Source organism: Hypanus sabinus, chromosome 9 (genome assembly GCF_030144855.1).
Source record: "Hypanus sabinus isolate sHypSab1 chromosome 9, sHypSab1.hap1, whole genome shotgun sequence".
NCBI classification, from domain to species: Eukaryota; Metazoa; Chordata; class Chondrichthyes; order Myliobatiformes; family Dasyatidae; genus Hypanus; species Hypanus sabinus.
Window position 1 is genome coordinate 3,481,368 of NC_082714.1, and position 16,111 is coordinate 3,497,478.

The 16,111-nt window shown below is 39.9% G+C and overlaps 1 pseudogene; it reads left to right on the forward strand.

Annotated features, from left to right (window-relative positions):
• Positions 1-1,528: 1,528 nt before the first annotated feature.
• On the forward strand, positions 1,529-15,078 carry LOC132398774 (peptidyl-prolyl cis-trans isomerase FKBP3-like; annotated as a pseudogene).
• Positions 15,079-16,111: the final 1,033 nt, after the last annotated feature.

Sequence of the window (16,111 nt, forward strand, 5' to 3'; positions counted from 1 at the left end):
GCCACCATCATAGGCAGGACTTCCTGGTGGCCAACCATTTTAATTCTACTTCCCATTCCGATATGTTGGTCTATGGCCTTCTCGACTGCCACAATAAGGCCACTCGCAGCTTGGACAAATAAAACGTCATATTCGTCTGGGTACCCTCCAATCTGATTGTATGACTATCAATTTCTCTAAATACTGGAAATTTCTACCCCTCCCCCTCATCTTTTCCTATTCCGGCTCCCCTTTCCTTACCTGACCATCGCCTCCCTCTGATTCCCCTCCTCCCATGATTCTTCTTCAACCCTCTACATTTTCCACCTATTCCCAGTTTTTCACTTCACCTCCCCCTCCCCCACCTAACCATCTTCCCCTTTACCTGGTTTCACCTATCACCTGTAGCTTGTAATCGCTCCCCTCCTTACTCTGGTTCTCCCCCCCACCTTATTTTCCAGTCTTGATGAAGGGTCTCAGCCTGAAATGTTGATTCTTCATTCCACAGATGCTGCCCGACTTGCTGAGTTCCTCCAGCATTTCCTACATATATAAATCTGTAATCTCTTGTGCTTAGTTTTGAAGATTTGACTTTATAATCAATTGAGGCAGCATCTCTGGAGGGAAATAAACAGTCAACATTTTGGACTGAGACTTTCAATAGGACTAGAAAGGAAGGGTGAAACTCTTCCACCTCTCAAATTCTTAATTCATCCCCCTCCCCTATCCTCCCGCCCACCTTCCCCCTCACCTAGTCTCACCTTTCACCTGCCCGCTTGTATGACACCCCTACCATCTTCTTATTCTGGCTTCTGGCCCCTTTCTTTCCAGTTCTAATGAAGGGTCTCAACCTGAAACATCAGCTGTTTTTTCCTCTCCACAGATGCTGCCTGGCCTGCTGAGCTCCTCCAGCATTTTGTGTCTGCTACTCTGGATTTCCAGCATCTACAGAATATCTTGTGTTTATGGTAATATATTTTACTTCTTTGTCCAAATCATTTGCAGACAGTACCCTGCGGTTGACAAAGAGGATGCAGTAAGATATGGCTTTTGAGGAGCTAATACAAGTCAAGGGAACATACCATAAATAGAAGGTTACTAATTGTTGTGGAAGAACAACAGGACCCTGAAGGGCACTTCACAGATCCTTAGACGTAGCAGGGCAGGTAGTTAAGGGAAATGGGATTGTTCCCTTTAATAGCAGACACAGATTAAGAACATGAAAGTTATACTAGAATTAGATACAATGCTAGTTAAAAAAATAATAAATCACGGGAAAAATGTGATTGTTCTGAAAGTGGTGCAGACATTTACAAGGATGTCGACAGGATGGAAAATTTATTCAAAATGTTCTCGTAGTTAAACCACAGGAGACCAAGGGGAGAACCTCATTATGTTTAGGGAATTATGAGAGGTCCAGAGGAAATAGGAAGGAATTACTTAGCAGATGAGGGCACAGATTTAATGTAACTGATGGAAGGATCTGAGATGCGATGGAAATATGTTTCCATTCAAAGAGTGGAAGGGACGTGGAATCCCAGGCTGAAAGATGGTACAACAGAAACTCTACCCATTTAGAAAGTACATGTGTGTGCATTTGAAGAGCTGTGACCTGCAGGGTTGTAGATTCAATGCTAGTAGGTCTGATTAGGCTGCTAAGCTCTTCTGCATCTAGCAAAGATAGATCTTAATAGGGTGGATATGGAGCAGATGCTTTCCCCAGTGGGAGTCATCATAAAAATAAGAGGTTGCCCATTCAAGATAGAAATGTGCTTTTCCCTCTCAAACTGTCTTGAATCGAATTGACTTTATTTCCTACATCCTTCACATATGAGTAAAAATCTTTACGTTATGTCTCCATCTAAATGTGCAATCATAGTAAATTTGTAATAAGTAGAACAGTCAATGTAATATTCCTCAAAGGATGCAAAGTCTGAGATCCTTAGGGCAAAGATATAGAGTAAGCAAGGGCTGAAAGATTTCTGGGGCTAGCTGGGACTGCAAAGGGCCCCTGCTCCTATTTCAGTTGGTTAATTGGACTGAATGGCCTCCTTCTGCATCATGAATATTCGATAATTCAATGAACACAACCTGTCAATACTTTACTCCATTAGTATTACAACCATTTTCAAAAATTTACATCATTTACAAAGACTGCAATAAACCATCTGCAGAAATCACAGGGCAGTGTTTAATAGTTTATTCTCTTCAGCTTAATTTCACCTTTCAGGATTTGATCTGTAGACCTGAAAAACCTTGACCTCTCATGCTTCTTTCAGTGCACAACCAAATCACCTCTGAATATGCTGAGAATTTCTACAGCTTCTGTTTTTCTCAGGTGAGTTCATGATTCTCACTATCACCGGGTGAAAACATTTCCCCCCATTTCCCACTAATCCTCCTCCCATTTACTGCAAATCTATGTCCATTGGTTCATTTGCTATGGCAAATAGGGAATTAACAGGAGGGAATACGTCCTTTGTACTCTGTCTGGGCATCTTAATTGTATGCACCTCATTTCAGTCTCCCTCAATTACTTCTGTTCCACAGAAAACAATGCTAACTTACCCAATCTATCCTCACCAGTTACATTCTCAATCCTGGAAATACATTTATAATTTTCTTCTGGTAGTGCGGCTAGAACTACAGCAAGTATTCTCCCTATGGTCTAACCTACCTGATATAAAGCCTTGTTCTGGTTTTCTATGAATTGGGTAATTGTGGAAACTATCCCATGTACCTTTTTAACCAGTTGTTAACCACTACATTTGGGGATCGATGGTCAGGCCTCATCTCTCAATATCCTTCCATTCATTATACATCCCTTGCTCTGATGCACTTCCAACTGACATACTCTCCAAACTGCAATTCATTTGTCAATACTTTGCTCAAATGAGCTCAAAGTCAATTTATTACCAAAGTAGGTACAGTACTGTGCAAAAGTCTTAGACACCCTAGATTTTTTTTAGATGGCATGGCCTCGACAGGCCTGATCTAAACATCAGAGGCTGTCTGGGCAGACAGAAGCAAGAAAGCCATAATCTGCAGAACTGTGACAAGTTCTCCAAGAGGTTTGGAACAAGCTACCAGCCAATTTTCTTAAAACTGCATGATAGTGTACTTAAAATAATTGATGTAGTTTTAAAAGCAAAGGGTGGTCACACCACATATTGATTTGATATAATATTTTTATTGTTTATTGCTTTTTATAGTAATTTTATGATATTTAGAAACTTTTCATTTATTTTTGAAAACATTGCTTTACAGAATTTTTTCAATATGTGTTACCATAAACTACCCTGAGATTCATTTTCCTCCACGCATTTACAGGAAAATAAAGAAATACAATTGAATTTAAAATTACACATAAACAAAGATTGACAAAACAATCAACTTGCACAAGAAAAACTGTGCAGCTTAAAAATAATAGAGAACACACGTTGTAAAGGGTCCTCTTTCTTCCTAGGGTCTAAAACTACCTTTCTCATTGTCAAACACGAGGAAATCTGCAGATGCTGGAAATTCAAGCAACACACACAAAATGCCGGTGGAACGCAGCAGGCCAGACAGCATCTCATTGTCAACCACTCATCCAGCTTCTGTTTCTTCTTTTACATGCTACTTGTGCTGCTCTAAATCAATTATACACAAGTGATCAATTACAAAGCACCGTGGAATCCCAATAATAACAAACCTCCAGATACTGACATTACTTGACCAGTGAACCAGGTTTTCATTCTCCCTTGGAGTGCATGGGACTTTTAATTTTTTTTGACCAGGCTGCCCAGTGGGGAACTTACCAGAATCCATGCTTACTAGACAAATGTATTGTCCTCATCTACCCTCTGTTACCGCTTCAAAAATCCAAAAGTTAGTCAGACAAGACTTTTCCTTAACAAACCAGAAAATGTCCATTCATTTCCAAATGAAGCATCACACTGCTCTTTGGAATCAATTCCCTTAACTTGTCCAATATTGATGTATGATGTTAATTTCTTCCTCGTTTTAACAAGGGAACAACGTGAGCAGTCCTTTAAACTTCTAGCTCTCCTCCTGTAACCAGAGAGATTGAAAGATTGCTGTCCAGGTTTCTACAATTTCCTCCTTGCATTTTTGAATAACCTGGGATAGGTTTCATTCAGCTCTGGCAATTATACTTTTATAAAGATGCTAAACCCATTAATCTTTCAAACTTACCCACTTTAACTAAAACATCAGCACTCACTATGATGAGGGTAACTGTAAAGTATTCATCAAGCACCTTAACAACTTTCTCTGCCTTCACAAGGTTACCTTTCAGATCCCTGATAAGCTCTTGTCTTAAATATGTTCTTGCTCTTTATACAAGTATAAAAACAATTCTGGATTTGGATTTTCATTGATTTTACTCACCAGTATTTTCCCCATAACTGTGCTTTGTTTTTCTAGTTTCTCTCCTAATTTCACTCCTGCATATTCTAGACTTATGGAATCATTAACCCTTCCCATTTTTCAAATAGAGTTGTACCGTCTGTGCACCCGATCATCCAGGATGCTCTCAAGCGGTTCCCAACCTGGGATCCATGGAACCCTCAGTTGACGGTCGAGGTCCATGACATAGAAAATGTTGGCAACCCCTGTTCTAGATTTGCAGTCCAACCCTTTCTCACTGTGGGAATCTTTACCCAGAAACAGCAAAATAGCCACCTTAAACACCTATCATTATTCTGAGACAATTATCTTTAGTACAGTATAACTATATCTCAGCCTAATAAATATTGGTCTTTATTCCTATTTTATCTTATTTCCCTTTCCATATGTACGTGACCGCTAACAGAACTGATTACAAAAATTTCATTTACATTTAACTGAAATTGTCATATTGCCCTGATTGGAGCAAACATTTTACATATGATATTGCATCAATATTCTGACAGGAACAATACTGTCCCAGGATTTTACAGAACACATGAAAAGAGAAAGAAGGTAAAAATGTCAGAAATAAATTACAAGCAGTTATTTTCTAGCATTATTTTCCCTGTAGGAAGCTTCTCCTACCAAGAACACACATTAAAAATCTCTTAGCAAATTTCCCATGATTTTATAATCATATCTTACAGTAAATGTTGAAAATTATTGTCACATATCTCTGAATTTCCAAAATGTATCTCAGGAGCATTATACCTCTCTGGTCTACAACTAACCCATTACTGTCAAAAGCAGTTGTTTAAATTTCATTCTTCATTCTCTCAAGACCCTCAGTCAATAATCTCTTTCATATTAGATCCTTGCATTTTCTGATCAATGTGCATCAAGCTATGACATTGCTGCTGATACAACAATATTGGACAACTGGATGTTACAAGGCGGGTCCTCAAGCTAGTATTTTGGAAGGGCGAGCTTAAAGAGCCTGAAAGGTTACCTTCATCCACGCATTTTTTTAAATTGATCTAAGGTATATAAACCAGAGTTGCAACACAGTTCTACACAAGCTGTGTAATGCACATTAAACCCAAGCATAATTCAAGACATAATACTGCTACATCTGACTAACAAATTTATGTGCATTAATTTTGTTCTGAACAAAGTTAATCTGTTGTATTTATCTGGCACTTCAAATAAAAAAGACATTGCAATGTTATTTAAAATGAGTATTATTAAGCAAAAAGACTTGAGACTGAGTTACAGATCAGATTTGGTAAATGACTAATATATGGCCAAAGAGGGAGGTTTTAAGGAGCAGCTTAAAAAGAGGAAAGAGGATGAGAGACTAAGTTCACAGGCAGCAAAATGTTTCTGCAATATCATTTACCTGAGTGAAATCTGGCCAAAGTTCCTGGCCTGGTCTTAGTTCCCAAAAGGTCCCTTCTTGCTGATTGTGAACGTTTTCACAAGGAAACTTATGTACAGCGGAAGTATCGTCTTTCACTTCTTTCCTTCTATTCAGTTTCTCCAATCTCCATTTTACACTGTACTCTGAACAAGTCTGTTGGCCAGCATTTCCCACGTTATGCAACATGCCTGTGTTGTTAGGTTCTCCACTGTGAAATGTCATTGACTGAAGAGTTTGCAAACTCGTCAAAGACTCCTCTAAGCTAACTGAACAGGAGCGGACATTAGTCTTTCGGCCTCGTGGATAATAATGTTTTCTATCAGGCTCAGTAAAATTGTTCTGTTTGCCACTTTCTGCCACTTCTTCCCTGGAGTTCAGCTTTGCTGAGGAATCAGCGAGCGGGCCAGGCCATAGTGTTTTATCTGCTTTTGTGACCATCTTTACTAATCCAGTCTTTGTTCTTGCAACAGGAGTGGAGTTCCTGGTGTCTCTGCTGTCTGCACTATCAGAACTGGATTCACTCAAACTCAAATCACTCAGGAAGGAGAGGAGGCTGATATCACTGCTTGAACTTTCATCACATGAGCTAAATCTGCTCTCTTTGCTACTGGTAGGGGATGGACTAATACCATCTAGACTGGAAGAATCCTCTCCCTTCATCGAATGGCTGAAGCTGAAAGGAATTGGTGACCATTTTCTGAGTCTGGGAGATGGAGGCAAACAACTGTCCATACTTGATCTTTCTGAGTCATTGTCTCCATGGCTGGTCTGAAGTTGATAGTTTACTACTCTAAATTCTTCACAACAAGACTTTCCATAATCATCTTTGTCTTTGTCAATCCAAGAACTAATAGGTTTTTCACTTTCAAGGGACATTGGTCTATCTGTGTATAGACTCAGATTAAATTCTTTGTCAATCTTGTTGTTTCCCCTGACTGGCTGAGGAGATTTTGACACTGCAGTGGTGACCTGGGGTGTTGAATAATTTCCACATACACTGCAGGATTTGTCATTGTCTATCTGCAATCTGACCAGCTGGTTAATTGCATGTTGCTCACTAGAATGCGGTAGATATAGAACATTTGGACAGCTCATCTCTCTCCCTCTGGTGTCTGTGTTGAATGTTTGCTAGAAAATGAATTAGATTTGTTAAAAAAAAGAAAATTTTGCAATTAATCTCTTAGCAAAAATTGGTGGGTAGGGTGGAGTGGTGGGTAGAGGGGAAACACCATCATGAAAATAAGATAGCCATACTGCAAGTCTTCATTTCCTGGTATCTTTTGCTCATTCTTCCAGATATGAAGACAATAATAACATAAGACAGAAGCAGAATTAGGCTACTCATCCCATTGTCTGCTCAGCAATTTCATAATGGCTGATTCTTTATCCCACTCAATCCCATTCTTCTCCCTTCTCCCTGTAACCTTTGATGGCCTGACTAATCAAGAACCTAGCAATTATTGCTTTAAGTATACCCAAGGACTTGGCCTCCACAGCCTCTGTGCCAGTGAATTCCAGAGATTCACCACCCTCTGGCTAAAGAAATTTCTCCTCATCGCTGTTCTAAGGGACATCTTTCTATGTGTCCCTGGTCCTAGACTCCCCCACTATATACAGGAAACATCCACACAAAGTCTTTCAATATTCAACAGGTTTCAATTTGATGCCATCCTCATTCTTCTAAACTCCAGCTAGTATAGGCCCAGAGGCATCAAATGCTCCATGTACATTAACCCTTTCTTTCCTAAGATCATTTTTGTGAACCTCCTCTTGACCCTCTCCAACCCATATACTACATACAATAATTTTCCTTCATCTCACTGGTCACTAGTTACACCCTTTTGGAAGGCATTGAAATGTAGTCTACATAAAAATACATGGACAACAGTCCAATCAGATCTCCAACCTTCCTCCTTTGAAATATAAAAGTAATGCACATAATATAAGAAATCAAGCAGCATCTATGGAAAGTAAGAAACAGTCAATGTTTCAGGCCGAGACCCTTCATCAGGACTGGAAAGAAAGGATGAAGAATCCAGAATAATGTGATGGTGGATGGGAGAGAGGCATACAGCATGAAGCTGTGAGGTGGTGGTGGGTGGGGGAGGGGTATGAAGTATGAAGCTGAGAGGTGATCGGTGGAAGAGGTGAAGGGCTGAAGAAGGAGGAGTCTAATAGGAGAGAAGTATGGACCATGAGAGAAAGGGAAGGAGGGGCACGTGTTTTTAAAATATAATATTTTAACACTGATATAACAGATTAAAACTGAGCTTTGGAGTTTTAGTATTCTGAATCAACACACAAAAGTCTATAAAAAGAGGAGAATTAATATTTAATACCACCTTATTTGTCTGTAATGTACAGGAACACTAAATAACAGCATGTATTAGCCTCTAACAGAAGGAAAAGTGCCAAAGCATTTATCAAAGAAAAAGAGCACTCCAAGTGTTCCCAGCATAATTAATTGGTTATAACCACCAACAATAAGATTCATAAACTCCTTATCCTCAGTCCCAATGAAGGGTCTCAGCATGAAATATCGTATTTATTCCCATCCATAGATACTGCATGACCTGCTGAGCTCCCCCAGTATTTTGTGTGTGTATTCCTCAATACTCACTCTTTCATTTTATTATATGATTTAATATTTGGCAGAAAAATATTACTCCTGATATTTAATGTCTCACTAATTTTTCCACTTGGCTTGAAAAATCATCAAAATCTAAATGGAATTAAGTAAAATCTTAAATCATTCCAATCACCTTTGAAGAGAGCTTGGCCATTTTAAATGAATTCCTTTTCCCACAAGGCCAACAAGACAGCTTGCAAAAAAAACCCAGTGTCAGCACAGTAAGCTACTTGTAAGAAATTCAATTCCAGTTGAACAGAAACTTAAGACTATGGCAAACATAAAACTGTGCTTCTTAGGTGCTTAAGTTTGTGACTGCTGTTGTGACCAAAATCTTGCAAATATCAAATTGTCCTACTGACTGTCTTACTTACAGTATTCAGTTAAGGTTTACCTTCCTCTTGGTCAAATCTGTTTTTCCTACAACTGAATAGCTGAACCTGTTAGGTAAGCTTTCTTCATCCCAGTAGAGGTGATAATACTGTTTTTCCATTCCCTCACATTGATGTGCACCAATTTCCTCCTCCTCATCAAATTCCCAGTCTTCTATGGCAAAGTCTTGATTTACCAACTCAGGCCATGGCATTGGCAGAGCCTTATTAGCCACAGCCCTTGCCTGTAATCACATTAAGCTATAGTGTTAGAATCAACAAATGTCTACAGCAATTTTGTCATGTTAACTGTCATCCTCATAACTTTTAATATTCCAAATAATTCTAAAATTACTGCATGTCATGAATGACAATACAAGCAAAATGGAAAAAATATAATGAGCATGTTGGCATAATAAAAGATTCCTTACTGATTCTATAATTAAATAAATAACTAAACAAATAGGCTGACCACTAGAACAAAGCTAGAACAAAATATACATGAAGAGCTACTGATGAAGATGGGTATAATTTCTAATATTTCTAAGCAAAAATATCAAGATAGTACCCCTAACATTGGAATTCTTGTCCTCTCTATAGAGAAAACTACTAGAACTACTAGAACAGATTACAGCCATGAACCAATACCTTCAAGCAAGGGGTCCATTTGGGAACCCCTGATTTATACAAATATTCTAAAGAAATAACAGTATATGACTCGCTCCTTGTTCTCCTGCACAAGTGGCAAGAATAAAGGGGAGCAATGAGAGATCCTTGCCACTAGACTGAACATAACTAAAACAAATGAGCAGGGGTTGCAAAAAATACAAGTGTGTTATAGAAAACTCATATTTAATTACAGGTTTTGTACTCTAATAACAGTCTGATGATTTTCAATCAGATGCACTTCATGTTGTTTAAGAACTGGTAGAATACAGTGAAATAAAATGCTGATCCCCCAGATCAGGCAGCAGAAACAAACAAGCAAAATGCCTTAGGATTGATCACACTGATGGCTGGTTATAGAGTATAGGTAGTGGTGTTTGAATAAATTGCCTACATTTTGTCTCTTAAGACAGATCTATTCTCATATACTATTGTGACAAGAATTTAGTGAACACATTGTATTTTAGGAACCTATTTAATTGTTTTCAAATATGAGCTCGTCATCTGTTAAATTCCTCGGTATTATTACTTTGGAAGACCTGACCTGAGCCCAGCATGTAAGTGCAATTATGAAGAAAGCACAGCGACTTTATGATTTTGGGGAGATTCAGCATGACATCTAAAACTTTGACCAAACTTCTGTAGAAGTGTAGTGGAGAGTATATTGACTGGCTACATCACAGCCTGGTATGGAAACTCTGACACCCTGGAACAGAAAATCCTGCAAAAAGTAGTGGATATGGCCCAGTCCGTCACAGGTAAAGCCTTCCCCACAACTGAGCACATCTACATGAAACATTGTCGCAGGAAAGCAGTATCCACCATCAGGAACCTGTCCCACCCAAGACATGCACTCATCTGCAATCAGGAAGAAGCTACAAATGTCTCAAGACTCACACCACCAGGTTCAGAAACAATTACTACCCCCCAACAGGATCTTGACCAAAGGGGGTAATTTCTGTCAACTTCACTTGCAATGTTCCCACAACCAGTGATACCACTTTCAAGATCTCTTCATCACATGTTCCAGATACGTATTTCATTATTATTCATTCTTTTCGTATTTGCTCAGTTTAGTGTCTTCTGCACTCAGGTTGAGTGCCCACGTTGTGCAATCTTTCATTGATTCTGTTATGGTTATTCTATAAATTTATTGAGAATGCCCACAAGAAATGAATCTCAGGTGACAGATACAGTTTGTACTTTGGTTATAAATTTACTCTGAACTTTGATCCACAAAACCAATAAAATACAAGTAGGGCATCAAGCTCTTTAAGAATATCCCACCAGTTAATATACCATGGCTAATCTATGCTGGCTTCTACTCCTCTTTTGTGCAATTTCTCAACACACCTCAGTTCCTCAAGCGATCAAATATTTATCCACTTGCGTAGAACATAGAAAATTTACAGCACATTACAGGCCCTTTGGCCCACAATGTTGTGCCGACCATGTAACCTACTCTAATAGCGGTTAGAATTTCCCTACCACATAGCCCTCTAAGCTCCATGAATCCAATAGAATTGTGGCCACTACCCCCAAAATGCTCTCCCACTGAGAAACCAAGAATCTCTTAGAAGACCCTATTGCAGGGGTGGCCAACCTTTTACATTCCATGCGTCAAATTTTTTCATACACCAGTTCAGATGTGCCATACAACTCTTGTACCCCCATTCAACTCTTCTAAAAATGTTAATATAAACATATTTAGCATTTTTACATGATATATTGATTTAATATAAAAACAAGAAAAACATTACTTTAATGAGAGTTTTAACAAATATATTTTGTCTTCTTTTGATTTAATCCTTTTTCTTAATCACATATTCTTTCCTTAGCTCAGACCCAAGCACTAGCTTCAGTTTTCCTTCTATTTCAGTCTGACTTTGTGTTTTATAGTGGCTAAGATCATGTCTTCCATTATGTGAGAAAGTGTTTTCACAAACAATGCACAACAGTTTTCCTGACAGATCCACTATAAATAAGAACTCATTTTCCCACTGTTCATTGAATTCAGCTTACTATTACTTTCTGCTTTTCTTTTGCTCATTTATTTTCTTTTGCACTGTGATGGGTAATTAAATGTAAAACCAAGCCTTAATGTTGAAAAAAAGTACAAAACTGCAACTGTTCACAAAGGATGAACAAAGCAAGACTCTGTAGCGCACGAGCGTCAATTGTAAACTGGCAAAAACCTGCAACGCACCGCTGGTGCAGACACCTGGTGCCTCAGGATCAAACAAGTATCAAACATGTATTGAACAGTTATGGAACAACTGCAGAACAAAAGTCCTTCTTTCCTAGTTTTTTTAAAATTGAAAACAGATTAATGTGAAAGAAAATAAAATTCGCCAAAAGATGTGCATGAAATAATAAAATCGCTAAAAATAATTGCTAAGTTTTAGATTTATTCTCAGTAAAACCCATTTCTAGCTCAAAGCTACTTGAATTCCTGTTATAGATTTTTTTCTACAAATCAGTTTTTGGTTAATACTTTTTGCATGAGCAGGCTTACTTTTTATTATTATTATCACTGGGGTACAATGTGCCACTTTTGGCACATGCGCCATAGGTTGGCCATCCCTGCCCTACTGTATCCGCTTCTACCACTGTTGCTGGCAGTGCATTCCACACACCCACCACCCTGAAAAACTTACCTCTGACCCCCTGTATCTACTTCCAAGCACTTTAAAACTATGCCCCCTTGTGTTACATTGGTTCAGTCCTGGGAAAAAGCCTCTGGCTATCCACACGATCTCATCATCTTATACACCTCTTTCAGGTCACCTCCCATCCTCCACCGCTCCAAGGAGAAAAGGCCAAGTTCACTCAGCCCATTTTCATAAGGCATGCTCTCCAATCCAGACAACATCTTTGTAACATCTCCTCTGTACTCTCTATATCCACATCCTTCCTGTAATGAGGTGACCAAAACTGAACACACTGTACTCCAAGTGGGACCTAAGGTCGTTCTGAGCTGTAACATTACCTCATGGCTCTTGAACTCAATCCCACGAAGGCCAACAGACCATATGCCTTCTTAATAACTGTCAACCTGCACAGCAGCTTTGAGTCTCCGATGGACATGGACCTCAAGATTTCCCAGATCCTCCATACTGCTGATAGTCTCACCATTTATATTATATTCTGCCTTCAAATTTGACCTACCAAAATGAACCACTTGACACTTACCTGGGTTGAACTCCATTTGCCACTTCTCAGCCCAGTTCTGCATCCCATCAATGTCCCACTGTAACCTCTGACAACCCTCCAGACTATCCACAACACCCTCAACTTTTGTATCATCAGCAAACTTACTAACCCACCCTTCAACTTCCTCATACGGGTCATTTATAAAAATCACGAAGAGGAGGGATCCAAGAACAGATCCCTGCAGAACACCACTGGTCACCATCCTCTATGCAGAATGCGAACCATGCACAACCACCCTTTGCCTTCTGTGGGCAAGCTAGTTCTGGATCCACAATGTAAGGTCTTCTTGGATCCCATGTCTCATTACTTTCTGAGGCATGGGGAACCTTATCAAATGCCTTACTGAAATCCATATACACTACATCTACTGCTCTTCCTTCATCAATGTGTTTAGTCACATCCTCAAAAATTCATTCAGGTTCGTAAGGCATGACCTACCCTTGACAAAGCAATGCAGTCTATCCCAAATCAGATTATGTCTGTCCATATGTTCATAAATCCTGTCTCTCAGGATCTTCTCCAACAACTTGCCCACTACTGAAGTATGACTCACTGGTCTGTAATTTCCTGGGTTATCTCTACTCCCTTTCTTAAACAAGGGGATATTTGCAATTTTCCAATCCTCTGGAACTTCTCCCATCTTTATTGGTGATGCAGAGATCATCACCAGAGGCTAAGCAATCCCCTCCCTCACTTCCTACGGCAGCCTGGGGTATATCTAGTCCGGTCCTGGCAACTTATGTAACTTAATACCTTTCAAAAGCTCCACCACATCCTCTTACTTAATGTCTATACACTCAAGCATTTCAGTCTGCTGTAAGTCATCCCCATAATTGCCAAGGTCCTTTTCACTGGTGACTACCGAAGCAAAGTATTCATTTAGTACCTCCATTACCTCCTCCAACTCCATGCACGTTTCCCACTCTCCATCTGCTCCCAATTTATGTTTTCAAGTCTCTGCCTAATTGCGGAGATTTCCCCCTATCCCAGTTAAAGGTTTTCCCAAATTTTCTGCTCCTATCCCTCTCCAGCACTATGGTAAAGGAGATAGAATTGTGGTCACTCCCCCCAAAGTGCTCTCCCACTGAGAAACCTGTCTCCTGACCAGGTTCATTTCCCTATATCAGATCAAGTACAGCCTCTCCTCTAGTTGGCTTATCTACATATTGCATCAGGAAACCTTCTTGAACACACCTAACAAACTCCACCCCATCTAAACCCCTTGTTCTAAAGAGATGCTAGTCAATAATAGGAAAGTTAAAAATTACCCATCACAACAACCCCATTATTATTGGACCATTCCAGAACCTGCCTCCCTATTTGCTCCTCAATGTCTCTGTTACTATTGGGAGGGAGGTCTATATATAAAAAAACACCCAGTATGTTATTGCCCCCTTTCTGTTTCTGACCCACCCACAGTGACACAATAGACAATCCCTCCATGACTTTCTCCTTTTCTGCAGCTGTGATACTATCCCTGATTAGAAATGCCACTTACCCACCTCTTTTGCCTCCCTCCCTGTCATTTATGAAACATCTAAAGCCTGGCACACTCAGCAGCCATTCTTGCCCGAGTCATCCAATTCTCTGTAATGGCCTCAACATCATAGTTTCACGTATTGATCCACACTCTAAGTTCATCTTCCTTGCTTATGATACTCCTTGCATTAAAATAGACCAATCTTGGGATGTGCCTGGCGGGCGGGCTTGCTAGAATGAGCCTGCCAGAAGCCAGTCTGGGAGACGGCGGACGGTGATGGCCATGGAGCCAACGACGAGCAGCAGCGGAGCAAGGATGTAGCTAGAAAGGACATCATCCAGTTTTTGCAGCAGAATGCCTCGGACCTGTTTCTAGGTGAATATAAGTTAATGGGAAATATCAAGAATGTTGCCAAGACTGCAAAGAAGGAACAGCTAATAAATGCCTACAATCACCTTTTTGAAACTAAGAGATTTAAAGGCACGGAATCCACAGAAAAGGTCACCCATAAGCTTAAAGATGTGAAAGTGGGGGCGGCTCAGGACAAAGTAAAGGCGAAAAAAACCGAATTGCCTGAAAGTGAGGAACCTCCAAAGTACACCAAAACAATGTTGCAAAAAGGCTACAAAATCAACTTTCCCAAGAAGGGCGACATGGTTCACTGTTGGTATACGAGGATGTTAGAAGATGGGACCATGTTTGACTCAAATGTTGCTTCTGGCTCAAAAAAGCAGGCAGCTAAGGCTTTCAGCTTTAAAGTTGGAGTTGGTAAAGTTATCCGAGGGTGGGATGAAGCACTCCTGACTATGAGTAAAGTCCCGGATACAGATTGAATCTGATTGGGGTTATGGTAAGAAAGGGCAACCAGAAGCCGATTCCACCAAATGCCAAACTTATTTTTGAAGTTGAGCTTGTAGATATTGAATAACCCCAAATCATGCTTGAGAATATTACCTCTAAACTGTCCAATGTTGCTCAAAAAGATATCTGTAGATTAAGCTAATTGAATACTAAAATACGCATCTTCTGGACAAAATTGTGAAATTGTACAAAGCCTACGTGAATTTTGGTATGATTACCTACTATGCTGATGGTGGAATGATGCTTAGAACAAGATTAAAAGCTGCCAGAACAAAATAAAGCTGTTTTGGAGCCTCCACGGATATTCTTTTAAAAAAAATAGACCCCTTAAATCATCTAAGTGCTTCTTTGCTCTATCATCTGCCTATCCTTCCTCAGAATCTCTCTACAAGCAGTCACTACTTGTGCGCCAACCCCATCCTCTGCTTCTTCTAATTCCCACCCCTCTGCAAATCTAGTTTAAACCCTCCCCAATAACTTTAGCAAAACTCCCTCCCAGGATATTGGTTTCCCTCCAGTTCAGGTGCAACCCGTCCCACTTGTACAGGTAACCCCCTTCCCCAGAAAAGGTGCCAATGATCCAAAAAACTTGAAACCATGCTCCCTGCCCCATCTCCTCAGCCACTCATTCATCTGCTCCATCTTACTGTTCTGACCTTCACTAGCTTGTACCACCAGGAGTAATCCAGAGATTACCACCTCAGAGGTCCTGCTCTTCAGCCTCCTTCCTAACTCCCTAAACTTACTATGCAGGACCTCGACCACTCTCCTGCCTATGTCATTGGTACCAATATGTACCATGATCTCCAGCTACTCACCTTCTCCTTCAAGAATATTTTGCAACTGCTCAGAGAAATCCTGGACCCTAGCACCTGGGAGGCAACACACTATCCTGTTGTCTCTTTTGCAGCCGCAGAATCTCCTGTCTATCCCCTATCTGCACTTTAAACACTTCTTGTGATCCAGCTTCTATCATCCACTGGGGCAGAGAATTCTAGAGGTTCAACACCTGGTACTATTACAAAAAAAAAGTTATTTTTAAAGTTCATTCATTTTACCATGAAGGCCAAACTACATACTGGACCAATCTGCTAGCTTAT